The 16,010-nt window shown below is 34.5% G+C and overlaps 2 long non-coding RNA genes across 2 annotated transcripts; both read left to right on the forward strand.

Moving 5' to 3' along the window:
- The first annotated feature begins 9,582 nt into the window (after positions 1-9,582).
- LOC121999956 lies at positions 9,583-11,819 on the forward strand. Its single transcript, XR_006116859.1, has 3 exons — positions 9,583-9,655; positions 10,912-11,055; positions 11,688-11,819. It is a non-coding gene; the product is annotated as an uncharacterized LOC121999956 (long non-coding RNA).
- LOC121999955 lies at positions 11,816-12,177 on the forward strand. Its single transcript, XR_006116858.1, has 2 exons — positions 11,816-11,943; positions 12,070-12,177. It is a non-coding gene; the product is annotated as an uncharacterized LOC121999955 (long non-coding RNA).
- The last annotated feature ends 3,833 nt before the right edge of the window (positions 12,178-16,010 follow it).

Raw genomic sequence — 16,010 nt, forward strand, 5'->3', positions numbered from 1 at the left:
CATTGATTCCAACTCTGCAAAATTCCAACACTTATATAGTTTTTGTTAACATCCAAAAATTGTCACAGTACATTGATTCCTGGTCTGTTCAAAAACCACTTGAACTAATTAATTATAGCCAAATCAGTAAGCACATATCAGTTTGCAGTTAACAGAATACAAAGGTATTTGATAAACTGCCCCATCTCTGCACTACAGTTTCGCAACAATCCAGTAGCTAACTAAAATTCAGCAACTGCATTCTTCCAAGCTTTTGAGTAAATAACATCAAATAACATTGCAAATCAAACATTGAGCTTGAATTTGATTTCTGTAACAGATTTTGTTACTGATTTCTGATACAACTTTGATACAAGGTTTAATTTCTGAATTGCAATCTGTTTATCCAGTATCCTCCTTATCCCAACAGCCACTCCATGGATTTACTGCATATTAGCATTGTCAATTCCTGCATTCATCTATCTTCCAATTTTACTACCAAACAACAACTTCCATTTCCTTAAACTTGAGACAAGTCCACATTACCCAGGTTTCCTAATGCACAAGAAGAATGTAATGTGGTGTGCCAATTTCATTCCCAATACTACATTGTATCAACTTCTCTCTTTGCATAACAGTCTATGGGTTTTCTGTTTCCTATACTGCAATTCCCTTTTCAAACATCAGCTAACTCCAATGGTTCTCAAGAAATCTTCATTAGATGTCATCATCACATATACTAAGTACTTAACTAAATTACCAAAGCTTAATCAGCAATACATACAAATATCAGTAGGCAAGCGGTGCCATTTTTGAGTCAAAAACTGAAGTGTATAATTAGCATTAACAACACAAAACTCAGAACTGAAAGCAGATCTAAAACCCAATCTGAATTCTGGAAAAACAATGTCAACGAGAAGATAAGAAGTTAACTTGAGTTTCTTCATATTCAGAGTACTACACAAAGAAATGGGCACTCCGCAGATTGGAATTGGCACTGCTGAGAAGTCAACAATTCAAGTTTTCAGCAGCAACAAATTTGAAATCCTTGGATGAAGTTTCAAGAGCCACTTATGGAATTGCAGCAAACAAATTCAAATATCTAAGGATTCAAGTTTAGCAATTGAAAATGCTCATAATCAGATTCAATTTATTTAAGTTTAATGTGAAGGTTATCCACAAATTATAACTTAACATCATAATTCAGATTCAGCAAGAGTTCATAAAGTTGAAACTTCCATAGATTCTTTGAAATTCAATTTCAAGTCTGCTCTTGAACTAGCACTTGTCCCCTCAACTTCTTTAAATGTGTTTCCACTTTTACATTGAAACCGATTTCTATTAAATATGAACAGAACTTGAGAAACCACTTCTGAAATTTAAGCATTAACATATTTCAATTTTGTCACAGCAACGACACAGGACCAAAATCAAAGATTAAATTCTGTTCCTTTTAAATCTCTTCCAGCAGCAACATCTGAAATCAGTCAAGCTATAACATTGTATTCTTAAACAACATTTCATTTATCACTTAATCAACAGCAGCTTGAATTCAATAGGTTTCAATATAACAACGTAGCATAATGCCGGTACAACTTTTAGTTTATGTTTCTGTTTCGTACCAATTTCAGCTCTACACTTGGACTTCTTTGAGTATCAATGCGGACTAAATGATACACTCTCAATTTAAGTTCGAATCTTTGTTCTTAAACAAATAATCAGCAACTTTAACATCTCATTGTTCTTTCATTTCAGCAACTTGAGAGCATTGCCTTGAGCAAGTTAAACACTTGATTATGTTCCAGCAGCATATAGCAAGTACAAAGATCCATATCAGATTCTGCAACTTACAATCCTTCGTTAAGTTTTGTTTTTTTTTTACTGCAACTTAAAAGTTATCCGAAATCACAATAGTGTTGCCAACATCAGTAATGAAACTTCCAAATCCAATTAATCTTCACAATTCATAGATTGGTAACAATTCAACTACTGATTTCAGCTCTATAATGCAGTTGCCATTTCCATCTTCTATTAGCTTAATTCGAATCCTTATGTTACATTATTTCCTATGTCTTCACTGCTAAGAAATCATACTTTCTTGGTTGTAAGGTTTTGAATTGCCCACAAATTTCCACTTACAAATTCCATTCCTGCGAGTTTCTGATTTAACTGGAGTTGTACTACTCCAAAATGAATTCTAAATGTGTTAGTGCATCTTGATTACAGTATGGACTTCTCCTTTATGTAGCATTCTTTCCTTCTTCAAAGTCAGTCCACATTACCAAACTGAACTGATTTTGAATTCAACCAATCTTCACCTTCACTCTTCATCTTCATGCTGAATGAAAATTTGTAAATTCAGAATTGAATTCCAGAGAACTTCCAGAACTCAGATTTACACTTCAGGAAAATTATTTCCTTTGAAACTGTCCAGCATCCTTTAATCTCAAGCAATGCATCCATTATAACGACCACCCTTCTTACTACTACTACTACTCTCTAAGAGTGACCGTTACTTAACTACTAACTCTACTTAACCGGTATAATTAAAAGCACGAGGAATCTCTATCGAAAAATTTCGGCAAAGTATCCCCTGTACCGGTGACCAAATCAACAATACAAACAAATTATACTCAGCCACAGGCGGCTGGAACATATATTTCCACAACCACGCAGTATAATATCACAAATAAAAGAAGGAAACTACTCTAGCAATAGCAAACAACTATATCACTCCATCAATAGAACCCAACTACAAGTGCGGAATAAACCTAATTACAATCTCAACTCATAATAACATTTAAAGAAAACTAAAAGAACTCTAAACAGAAAAGTCTTGATAATTTCTTAGCAAACTCTTGATCTCCCCATAGTCCAGCCATCACACACCTTCATCACCACCACCTTGTCGCCTTCCTTGCTAAATCATTTCCTTTCCTTTATCTGCAGTAGGAGGAAATGCAGTCTATAAGCATAAAGCTTAGTGAGCGCTATCTACTCACAAAAACTCGATATGCATGTATATAAATAAAAACATGCTAAAACTGAATGCTAACATGTAAAGCTACTCATGCTCATACATAGCAAAGGAATCATACTAACTGAAATACTAAACATGTAAAGCCACTAAACATGTAAAGCTACTAAACATGTAAAGCTACTCACGCTCATAAGAATAAAACTATATCTGCATGCTGAAAGCAAATAAAACTAAACATGCTGAATAATCTAATAGCAAGAAATAAATAAAACTACAACTGCATGCTTCAAATAACAAGAACTAAACTTTCTAATTCTAAACATATTTGAAGCTCGTTTCATTTGCTTCTTTAATACTTCAAAATAATAATAAACTTCTTTTGGGCCTGGCATTGTACCAATTTGTGCGCATCCTTAATAAGAGTCGAGATAGCTAATCCCGAAACTACTAAGGTACTTCTAGGCGATCTTGTGCCTAGGGGCGATCTAGGAGCCCACCCAATGGACCTTGTGTCCTGGACCTTATGTCTGGTACATGCCATTAAAAAGTAAAATACTTATTTTCTTTTTAACTATTACTTCCTTATACTTGTTATTCTTCAATTCTCTTATAATAAAATGCCTTGGCATTTCTTTGAGCACTTGATATGCTACTGATCCCAATTCTTAAAATTAGGGATCCTATTAAGACCTTGGTCTCTCTTTCTTATAACTTCTTATAAAGCTCTAAAGAATTTATTAAAACTCTTATTTTTCCCACCTACAGGTAGATACTAGAGTTTTTATATAGCAACAAGATTCTTTAAAAATGTATCAACAGAATCAAGCAAAAGAAAACAAATCAAACTTCTTTAAACATGCTATAATAAACATAAATCAAAGGAAAGCAAACTGAGCTCTCTAAGCATGCTACAAATAAGTCAGACAATCTAAACATGTACAATCACAGAAGCTAATTATTCTTAACTTCAGCTTTGGAATGTCCATTTCCACATCATGCTACAGATGTATTAAAAGGTCTCTTGAGTTTCAGTTCAGAACCATATTTGTTATCAAATTTCATCTAGTGACTCCGTGAAGTTGATAACCAACTAGAATTAAAGGCACATTCTATTCACCCATGTTTTGCCGAATCAAGATCAGGATAAGGATTTGTACATTAAATCATATCCGAGCAAATGGTACACTGGACATGGAAACTTATTCAAAGACCATTTCAAACCGAAGAAACACCACATAAATAGGTAATCAAGCTATCATGAATAAGTAAGTTTTTTTTTAAAACACAGACCTTAAAAGCAAATATATTGTCTTCTTCTATAGGATGACCTGTCTTGCCTAGTCCAGAATCTATTTATCTAATAACAATGACTAAAAAGAAAATGCTTTAGTAAACAAAACTAAACCCCTAATCAACTTCAATAGCTACTAGAGAAACTGAAAGTGAGGTAGATGATTTTATCAATACCAACATTCTAATTGGTACAAAGAAAGATAAGTAAAAACAACAAACCATTTACCCCCACCAGTAAAAAGAACAACATTCTTTAAGCTAACATTCAACGGAACCTACAGATTTCACCATTTAACTTCTAGAATTCAAAATTATCTACAAGCAAACTCTAAGGTTTCATGCAAGGCTTTGGAACAAGGAAAGGAAACAAAGAATAAACTTCGGAGCTATCCCAATGTTGTATACCATGATCCGGAAGCAAAGAAAACAAATTGAACCTCCTTCTTTATAGAATTAAATCCCCACTGCAAGGTCAAAGTTTTCCAAAACCTAACAATTCCCCTTTTATTTCCCTAATGAAACTCACGGCATTTGTACCCTTTTGATCCTCACGGCAGAACTTCAAAAACAAACAAGAGAAAAACTCTAAATCAATGCCACAAGGAGGATTGATCATGCTCGGCAAGGAAAATGAAGAAGGCAAAATCGCGGAACTACTCCTACTGCAGGTGAGAAGCAACTCACATTCGGTTCTTGGACTTACAACCGAAGAACAGCAGCTAGGGCTTTGGAAGAAACTTGAGATCTCGGCTCTTCTTCGCGTTTCCGAGCTCCCCTCGTCAAGGTGGTCACGCACGGGTGAAGACCGGCCGGATAAGCCCTTCGCCGGCACCGGAGACAAAGCTAGGGCTTCGTTTTCGCCCAAGCACAGAACGGCGCCGCTCCGTCGCGTGAGAAAGCATGAGGAAGAGAGGTTCGGGTGAGAAAAATTTAGGGTTCGGGAAAAACTTAAACCTCTTCTTATAACTAAGATTTTTATTAATTACTATACCCTAAATATAATCCATTCTTTCCTTAATTAACAAAACTCGCTGGCACAGTTGGTCAACCGAGTTTTAACCAAGTCAAAGGTCTCGGCTTCAATCCCTCAGCCGCGCACTTTTTCCCAATTTATTCCCTAATCATTAACTATGCTATAAATTTAGTTCTCACCATATAAGGTTAACAAAACCATGTAGCTCAGCTGGTTGGGCCGGTTTTGCTTGGGTCAGTCCGACCCGAGGTCGTGGGTTCAAATCTCACCTTCAATGTTTTTTTTTTTAAACTTCTTTCTTTTTGTAACCCTACTAAACGACCTCCAAAAATTATGTAAAAATACTCTAAAAATTCCTAAAAATCTCTAGAATATTTTTAAAGTATTTCCAAATATTTTTATGGACTTTTAGAACATGAAATAGGGAAAATTGGGTCGTTACATCCATCAACTTGAATTTTCAACTTCAGAATTTCCACATGATAATATCTTCAATTGCTTTAAATTACAGTTTTGATATTGTACATTATATGTATCAAGCAATAGCAACAAGATCATGCAATCATCCACAATCATCAAGATCTCTAAACATTTGCAACCTCCCTCCCCCACACTTAAACCTTAATCCATCTTACAATTTTAACTCATCAAGATAATCATCCAATACCCTCAATGAAATGGACCAAGCAAAGGTAATCAAAGGTTAAAATGCTAGAGAGAAATGTTTAAGAAAATTGTAAAGAAAAGGAATTGGAATTTATGAGGGATCAAGAATGAAATCAATCCTTCATCTCCATGCATACATATGCTATTATGATTTTGAAAAGAAGTAAAGCAAGTTCTAGAGTTTCAATTGCTATGAGCGCATGCCACACAAAAGAAATTAATGAAGTATAGGCTTAAAGTGGTCCTCTCTAGGTATTTTAACGCAATCATGCCTAATTGATCAAATTGGAATCCACCACCAAATTAACCAATATCATGTAAGAAAGACATCCAATTATGTCAAATGACCTAAAGTTGATGATCAAATTTAAGAAAATTTTACCATCTTAAAAGTATTACTTAGAAAATTCCCATGGAAACTTTTATTCAAAAATGACATGCTATGTAAACAAAACTAAATGCAAAAGTGTGGAAGCAAAATGCAAAATGCAAAGTATATAACTAAAGAAATGCATAAAAAGGATTTATTAACAAAGCATGAATTAAAATGCAAAAGAAAATGAAATTAGAACAAACTCCCCTTTTATTCCGATGGTTGAAGAAGATTTAGCAACAAAATCCACACCGGAAATGGAGTACTTTTGGTTGCAATCAATTTCTTTTTATTGACCATTTTTCCCTTCAAAGCTTTTTCTGGAGGTCTGAGGCGGTTCAATTCAAGCATCCACTCCGGAAACTTATGTTCTCCTACAACATCATTAAAAGAAGATCCCTCCCATGTACATGTGGGGTAAAAAGAAAATAGGAGAATATTTGTGTGGGTAGAAAATTTAGCAAAGAATGAATCACAACTAATGAAATCAACAAATGGTACCTCTATTGAATTTTCTGATGAATCAAAAAAAATACTCACCTTGTCGTTTTGAACGGTACCTGGAGTGGTGATTGTTACCTCCTTTTCATCAAATGAATGATCAAGCTCTGGTTCTAGTGACTGTATATCTTCTTGTAGTGATTCTTGGGTGCTTGGCTCCATAGCACAAGTCCCTACACTTACATCTTCATCTTCATCAAATCCAGGTGATTTTTGAGGTAATGCTTCCACTAAGCATTCCCCTACACTTAAATCATCTTCAAAGAAATGTTCAGAACCTGAATCACTAACAACATCTTCATCAACAATATCAGTAGGATCAGAAATTTGCATAATTACATAATCATCACGAAAGATACTAGAAAAATCATGTGAAGTAATGGAAGTAGGGTCAGGCCTGACAGAATCACTACTTTCCATCTCTCCACTGGAGTTTTATGTTTGCAGCTGATTAATAGATGATGCAATCTGATCTAATTGATTCTGTATGTTCTGTATCCTTGAAAATTGTTGCTCTTGATGTTCGATCATTTGTTGCATCATCTCCCTAAGTTTCCATGTTGATTCATCCATCTGAGGATCATTTTGTTGAAAATGTTGTGGCATAAAATTTGTTGAAACTTCTTGAAACCCATATGAACTCTGGTAGGTTGGAAATGGCTTAACAGATTGTCCTTGTGCATTTTCATACCTGAAACATGAATTATCCACCCAATTAGCATTAAAACCATTTGAAAATGATTCATACCTATTTTGTTGATCCATGTTTGGGTAAAACTGATACTCAGGTTGAAAACACTGATAACTCTCCATTCCACCTCTAAAATTCTGAAAATATGGATTTATGCTAAAGAAATCTCCTGTTCTTCAATACAACACTAAAAATCAAGATTAGAAGATTCAAGAGCATAAAGTTTCAAACTCATGAAATTGTGAACAGTAAAGCACTTAAAAATTCAAGAATAAACCAACATGAAAATACAAAAAGAAATAAGCAATCAAATCAATCAACATGCTAACAAAGTAAACCAATCAATGCATCAATCTAAAATAAACACACACTACTAGTTAGTTGCTCCCCGGCAACGACGCCAAAATTTGGTGTCGGCCTTTTTGCATGTCACGAGGCGTTCCAAATTAATAAAGATTAGAACGTTTCAATACTTAAAATAAGAGATGTAGTATGGAGTCCCAAGTCGTATTTTTCCAAGGGCAACTAATAAATGTGTGAGTGTTTTAGAATTGATTCAAATGAAGTTATTAGGTCAGCAATGTCTATTAAGCTTTTCCACTTGATTCACAACACAAATTAAATTCTTCTATAATCAAAAATAAGATCAAAGAAGATTCATTGTCATCAAACTAATTTCAGTTAAGTTTCATTGAACACAATCTCACTAAACCCAATCAATCAAACCAAAGAACAGAGGTATACAACCAATACCCTCCAATTAAGCATTCACAAGTTAAACCTCATTACAGCAATATTAGATTCAATACAAAGAGCAAGATTAGCTAATTGAATGACCAAAACTAAACAACTAATGTGAGTCAGAACTCTAATTCAAAACTCAAACTGGTTAGCAGACGAATTAAGAAGTTTAACAAGATTCAACTAAACAATATCAGAACTGGGATTTCAAGTAAGGAAAACAAAATAGAATTGCATAAGAAAAACTCAAACAAAACAAAATGGCAAAGTAAGGAATCAAATCTTAGGATCTGAGCAGTTTGAGACAATTCAAAGACAAAGAATAAACAAAACAAAACCTAATTGACATTCCACAAACCCAAACCCTTGCACAGCTTCTTCAACCTGCTGTCACTACAAAACTGCCCTTTGAGAACGCCCTTAGGACAATTGGCTTGGATCTCGAGCTTCCAACTAATCCAGACTGACGATCATAGCCTCAGAGAACGCCCATACTGCTCACACCGGCTGGAGTTAACAATGCACAAGGAAACAGCGCTGAGTTCTGGGAATTGTGACACCAATCGATTGATAAGATCGATTCTGGAGTTGCTAATGGAATGAGGAAACGGAAGAGTCGTCGAAGCCTCAGAGAACGCCCTTCTAGCTCCGTTGATGATGGAAATCACGGATCGGAGAACGCCCCTGCATTCGGATTGCGAAAATGGACAGAACATCAGCTGCACGGACTGGAGAACGCCCCTGCCGCTTCTGTGACCTCGGACAATGATCGTTGTCAGCTCATAGATTGTCGCCGATGAAGAACACTCACTCTCAGATCTGGAATGGTGGAATGGGAGCACCGGCCGTCGCCCGAAGAAGACGATGCACTGTAGCTTAAAATCACGAACGAGCTCCAGCACTGTAGCTTCTCACGCGGCCTTTTAATCTCCTCAGATTTGATTGGACGGCTGAGATGCTTTGGAGCTAAATCAACGGTGAAAGATGACCTAAAATCCGATCCAAGTGTACCGATCTTCATCTACGGTCCAGATCTGCTCATCATTAGGTCAGATGGACCAGATGCTTGATGGACGGCTCAGATCTCTCAAATCTTCAATGAACGACTACGACTATTCTGGAGCTTGATCGCTTCGTTTAGCCCTAGATTTGAGCCCAAGTGTGGTCTAATCTGATCGGGTCCATGACCCTTTTGATGCCTACAAAATAAGAATCAAATATTAGCACCAAATACCATGATAATAAGCCAATTTACAATTATGTCCAAGATAGAATGAAATTATGAAATGTAGAGTAAATATGACTTTAGGCTATGAAAATATCATTAAAAACATGAATTATGAATCAAGATAATATAGCCAAAATCATAGTTATCAGTTGATTATAGTGTTGAAGGAAATCTCCGTCTGTTAGCATATGAGTTTGCTACAATGGGGTCTCTCCATGACATTCTTCATGGTATGAACTTTTCTTAGGCAAACTTATCCATTATTGCAACCATGTTATTACAATGGCACATTGATTAAAATCAAGTATTAGAAAACATATACAAACAATATATGATTGGTCACTTGACTGCATAGTTTATATAAAGGACACAGACACATGTGGACATATATGTCACCAAAATATTTAAACCACTCAACTGCATATATAGTTTATATAAGGAACACAGATACATGTGGACATCTATTGCGTCAAAATTTTAAAGTTAATTATGTTGATGAGAGTATGTGGCAATGTGTATAAAAATATTTAAGCGTACATCTGTTACAAAACATATCCTATGATAAAACCTAAGCAATCCGTTTAAAATAAATTTTCACATCTACCACCCTTATGTCATTTTAATCAAGCTAAGTAAACTAGAAATTTTCACATCTATCACGTAGCACACTAAAAATCAACATACTGTCTCAGGCAATTTAAGATTCCCCTTTTCCATTAAGGAGAGCCTCATCCTTTGCCTTTGTCAATTGTCATTTGAAAACTTGTAATTTTTGCAATGGATCTTATGCAATACTATTTTGCCACATGATAATATCCATAACAATGTTTAATACAAACTGAACCTAAGTTCATCAATTAAACAGAGGGAACCATGTGCTGTTCTTTCCTTTGTATGCTTATTGAACAGGTAAATGTTCGACTTAAGTTAATGTCAGGGATTGAAGATAAGTGGCTAAGTTGCTTTTTCAGGGGAGCAGGACTGCTGACTTTTGTCTATATTTCTCACCAACATGTACAACCTGTGAAGTACAAAGAAATGTGTGTATTAAAGAATTTAATAGAATTATTCAAGGAACACAGAAAACTATAATTAATTAAATGTTATTCTGAATTTGTTTTCTAATCTCCTAGTACAACCAATTGTGTGTGGCTCATCTCATGATCATTCCAACTGTTGGAAGATGTTTATCATTTATATGTCACATTAAATCCTTCTTTCTCCCTGTGATAGATAGTAAAACATCTATATGGTCAGATAGTCCAAAATCATTTATGTTTATTTTACTCCTGAACTAAATGATAAAATAGATTCGCAGAGCAAAGCAATAGATGAGATTTTATCATCATTATGTTGATGCTCTATACTATGATTTCATGTATCAAGCTTGCCTAGAGAGTTCTAAAGTGACAATGGATTCAAAAGATTAGCACTTCAAGTAATTTATTTAAAAGTAGCAAACAGTGATGTCTATAATTATGCACAGGACGAAAAGGAGTTAAAGGAGCACAACCAGGACTAGTGTTGTCATGACTCCAAAGAGTTAAAATTGCTGTCGGAGCAGCAAAAGGATTGGAATACCTGCATGAGAAAGCCCAACCTCATATCATTCATCGTGATATAAAGTCAAGTAATGTTTTACTCTTTGATGATGATGTTGCAAAAATAGCTGATTTTGATCTATCAAATCAAGCTCCTTACAGTTGATTTTAATTATTGTTCCTATTTTCTTGTGTTTGTAAGAATTCTATTGTAATGCTTATTCCTATTTTTCTGCATTTGGATCCTCTGTATGAGTATGTTTTCCTTCGTAAATCAGTAGTCTTAACTCTTATCAGTTCACTTTTATTAATCTCTTGTTAATTCTTTGGTACTCTTTCATATTATCCCATTTTCTGAGAAGACAATAACAGTTTTGGTTTGTAGAAGAATAGGACACATTGCTAGCAGATTGTTCTAATACAAGTTGAGTTTCTGAGGTTATATGTTTAAATAAAAATCTGCTCTTCCTATTTCATTTTGTTCTTTTAAAAATTTATTATGTCAATATAAGTAGAATCTTTTTGAGTTTCTGAGTTTATCTATTTAAATAAAAATCTTCTCTTCCTATTAGCTAATTCTGTTGCTTGCTAGTGATTATGATTATCTACTATTTGCTTTACTCTCACATGTGAGAGTTAGTTCTTTTCTTACATGTTTGTTTATATCAGATATTTAAGTTTATTTATTTATAACAAGTACTCTCTTTTTTCCTGTGTTTAGGAAAGTGAAAGTGAGGATGATGGTCTTGACATGGGTGATGATGATAATGTTGAGGAACCTGAAAATGAACCAGAGGCTGTTAGGAAATAACCAACCATTGAGAAACCTACTCCTGTTTCAGCACCACCCAAAGACGCTGAAAGACAACTGTCAAAGAAGGAGCTTAAGAAAAAGGAAATGGCAGAGTTGGATGTACTTCTACATGAAATGGGCATTGCAAATAAAGATAGTAATACTGCACAAAATGAGACAGCTGGTAATGTCTTCTTTCACATAATTAGTTTATTTTTGATAGATAGTAAATTTTAATTCACTTGAGTTGCTTCATACATATGAAGTGATTGTTTAATGTGTGTTGAATTTGTTTATCCTTGTTATGCAGACAAGAAGCAACTGGAGCAAAGTAGTGAAGGGGAGAAGAAAGAAAGTGTTGGTGCTCCTTCAGAGAACAGAATCTTAAAGAAGAAGAAATCCAAGAAAGAAAAATCATCAAAGGAACAGGAAGAGCATGATCAAAAATAGGAGAAAGGAGACATTAAAGCTGAAGTGGCAGATGCATCTGCAGTTGACGTAAAGGAAAGGGTAAAGAAGGTGGCCTCCATGAGGAAGAGGAAATCAAGCAAAGAGATGGATGTCGAACAGTTGAATAAAAGGACTTCTTACATAAGCAGTAGGTTAATTGGTACCTCAACTGGCCAATTGTAAGAAGAATATTTGTGTAATTTGTGGATACGGATTTAATGTGTACAATACCTATTATCTTTTTATGTTGTAAGAATAATATTTGTGCTGGTTACATGGATATTGACTTGTTTGTATAATATCGATTTTTCACTGTTTCGGAAATTGAATCTGTGTCATTAAACAATACTGATATTACATCAGTTTTCCACCCCTGCTAAAACCAGTGTCATTAACTAATATTACATCGGTTTTATACCGTTGCTGAAACAGTGTCGTTAAGTGATACTACACCGGTTCATAACCGATTCGAAAATTGGTGTCATTAAGTGATACTACACCGGTTTTAACCCGATGTCTAAAATGACAGACCTTTTACATCGCCTTCATAGACATCGGTCGAAAATATAATAGACAGCGGTGGAAAATCAATGTCTATGAGGGTTTTTGTTGTAGTGTTTAGGCTTTATTTATAAACTGATATCTTTATGGATTTAGGAAATACATTTATTATATCATCTTTTTGATGGAATTTTATTTCAATTTCTTGTTTGGTAAAATCAAGTTATTCTTATTTATTTGAAAATAGAATTTTCAGCATTTTTTTTAATTTAGTGTTGGTTGGCAATGATTCCTTGGTTAATATCCTATATAAATTAAACTCCTTAATTATTATGTATGACAACTTGATTTTACATACTATAGGAATGAAACGCAAATTGACTAACAATAATTCTTCCATGTTATGGTATAAGCATTTAGGATATATATCTAATCAACACATAAAAAGGTTAATGTCACATGAAATTCTTGATCCCCTTAATATATTAGACTTTGATATCTATATAGAATATGTTAAGGGAAAGACTACTAACAAAAGAAATAAGGGGGATAACCATTGTAGTGATGTTTTGAAACAAATACATGAGGACATGGAACATTCCTAAGACATCATAGAATGGACACGCATATTTTATTATCTTCATAGACAACTACTCTCAATTCTGCTATCTATACCTTATTCATAAAAAATCATAAATTTTGGACATATTCAAAAATTTTAAATTTGAAGTTGAAAATCAACTAGGTAAAAGGTTAGGGTCGTCAAATTCTATCATGGAGGTGAATATTACAGTCTATATGATGAATTAGTTGAATAACGTCCAGTACCTTTTGTGAATTTGCTTACAGAGTGTGAGATTGTGCCTCAATATACTATGTCTGATACTTCTACTCAGAATGATGTAGGTGAGCGAGACAATTATACCGTAAAAGATATGGTAAGAGGTATGATGACTTTTACTTCTTTATATGAATCTGTGGGGTGAAACACTAAAAAATGTAGTTTACCTACTTAACAGAGTATCAAGTAACATAGTAATTAAAACGTCATACAAGATGTAGATGGGTAGGAAGCCTAGCATTAGACATTTACATGTCTGGATTTGTTCAGTTGAGACTAGCCCTTATATGCCTAATAAAAAAAAACTGGACTTAAAAGTTATTAGCTATAATTTTTTAGGTTACTCAGAAAATGTCACACCATAGAGGAGTCTTTGCCCGACAAATGGACATCATCTCCCTTGTAATAGTGACAAATGAAACTTGGATACATAGCCGCTCGGCCTACATCCCACACAGTTGGAAATAAAACGCAACCACACAGTTTGATATATAGTTCACATAGTTGAATCAACAACCATGTAGTTATATACACAACCCACACAACTGGAATAGAAAATAAAATAATAAATAGCTCACACGACTGTAACAAAAAACCACAGCGGAAGACATAGGAAAGCCATACAAATTAAAATGATACAATGCGTGCCGACATGACTTAAACACAACAAAATACAAAAAATGGTAAAGTAGCCACATGGATAAACACCAATTACAATGGCAATACCATAAGAAAAACATGCAAGAAAATAAAAGCGAAGTAAAGACTGTCCTCTGATGTGACGTGAGATCGACAGACAGGATACTCCAAACGACTCCATAATCATATACCTGCTATCTGAAAAAACATAAAAGTACAAATGGGGTAGTGAGTACAGGTGGCTCAGTGGGTAATAGACAAGATAATGCATAGTCTATATAAAACATAAAGATTAAAGTATACAGACTCAGTAGAAAAATAAGAATATAATCATATATTATATAATCAATGCACATACCCCTAACTGACATAGTCAATGCATATAATCATAACTAACATACAGATTGCATATAATCATAACTGACATAGTAAATACACATACTCAATATGGAACTAACACATATGGTATACTGATAAGTAAACTTACTAGGGATCAGCAACATATCAGCTCATAACATCTAAGCAACATAACTAACAGGATATACATGTATGATAAATAAACATGTATGAAGCAAAACAACCATATGGAACAATTATATCTCAAGCATGTGCTACAATCACAAGCAAATACATATATATTTATAAAAGATACACCATGCATCATATGCATATCCATGCATCATATGCATATCCATGCATGCATCATGGTTACTCCTGACACCTCTTGTAAAACCACAACCCCTGTATAGCCGAGAGGTTGGATCTGTGACAACTGTACTATCCTCCAACTATCACTATAAAGTGGGCGAAGCCGCTATTTTGCTAAGTAGTTATCTAACTATATAGCATCAGGTCCCTGATTGCTCACATCTCTAGCCCCCTAACTACTGCACTACCCTCTATACGCCACTACTCTCGAGTGCCTGAGGCGGATAGAATATAATACTAAGTGACCAAGTGAGCACGATAGGACTAGCTCCACTCCTAGCTACCACTCTCCCACAATGGCCAAATGGACAGCTATAAATGACTGACGACTCTCTTGCATCACAAGGTAGACAATGCTCATCATCATGTAATGCAATGATGAACATGATGTAAATAATTATGATATTAACTCAATCATCATCAATGCAACTTCCCAATCATCATAAATCCCTCCAGTACAATAATCCATTTAATACCTATATCTATATGTATGGATAGATCCAACTGGTGTCTACTAAACAACAAATACAATAAGTAGCAACACCAGACACGTACACATCATACACATACACACTCTACAACATAGGTATAATGAACATGATATCTCCAATATCACACTAGACATATAAGATCACCAACATAGGCATTATTGATATGATTCCTCTAATAGTACATATCAGACACATATACATACAATATAGATACAATCAACATGATTCCTCCAATAGTAAACATCTGAATGTGTACAAACACAATATGCAAATGGACAGTCAACATAGTAACTCCTATAATTCATGTTTAACATGTGTATACTCAACAACATATACATAATCAGCATGTTAAAACAGTCAACAAGATATCCTCTACCATACATACTCTACATGTATATACACAACAAAGTATATATATTCAAAAGTCAAGACTGTATATAAAATAACTAGATCATCTCTAAGGTCAAGCAGATAAGTCTCAAGCAAGATATCAAATGAATATATTTAAAGTAAAGCAACCTATCCATCAATCAAAAATAACCATGTACTAAGTTCATGTTGGTTGCTACTTGGAATACCGTCCTAGTTCCCCTATAAAAAAATTTGTACAAGCATAGAACT

Source organism: Zingiber officinale, chromosome 7A (assembly GCF_018446385.1).
Source record: "Zingiber officinale cultivar Zhangliang chromosome 7A, Zo_v1.1, whole genome shotgun sequence".
Taxonomy (NCBI): Eukaryota; Viridiplantae; Streptophyta; class Magnoliopsida; order Zingiberales; family Zingiberaceae; genus Zingiber; species Zingiber officinale.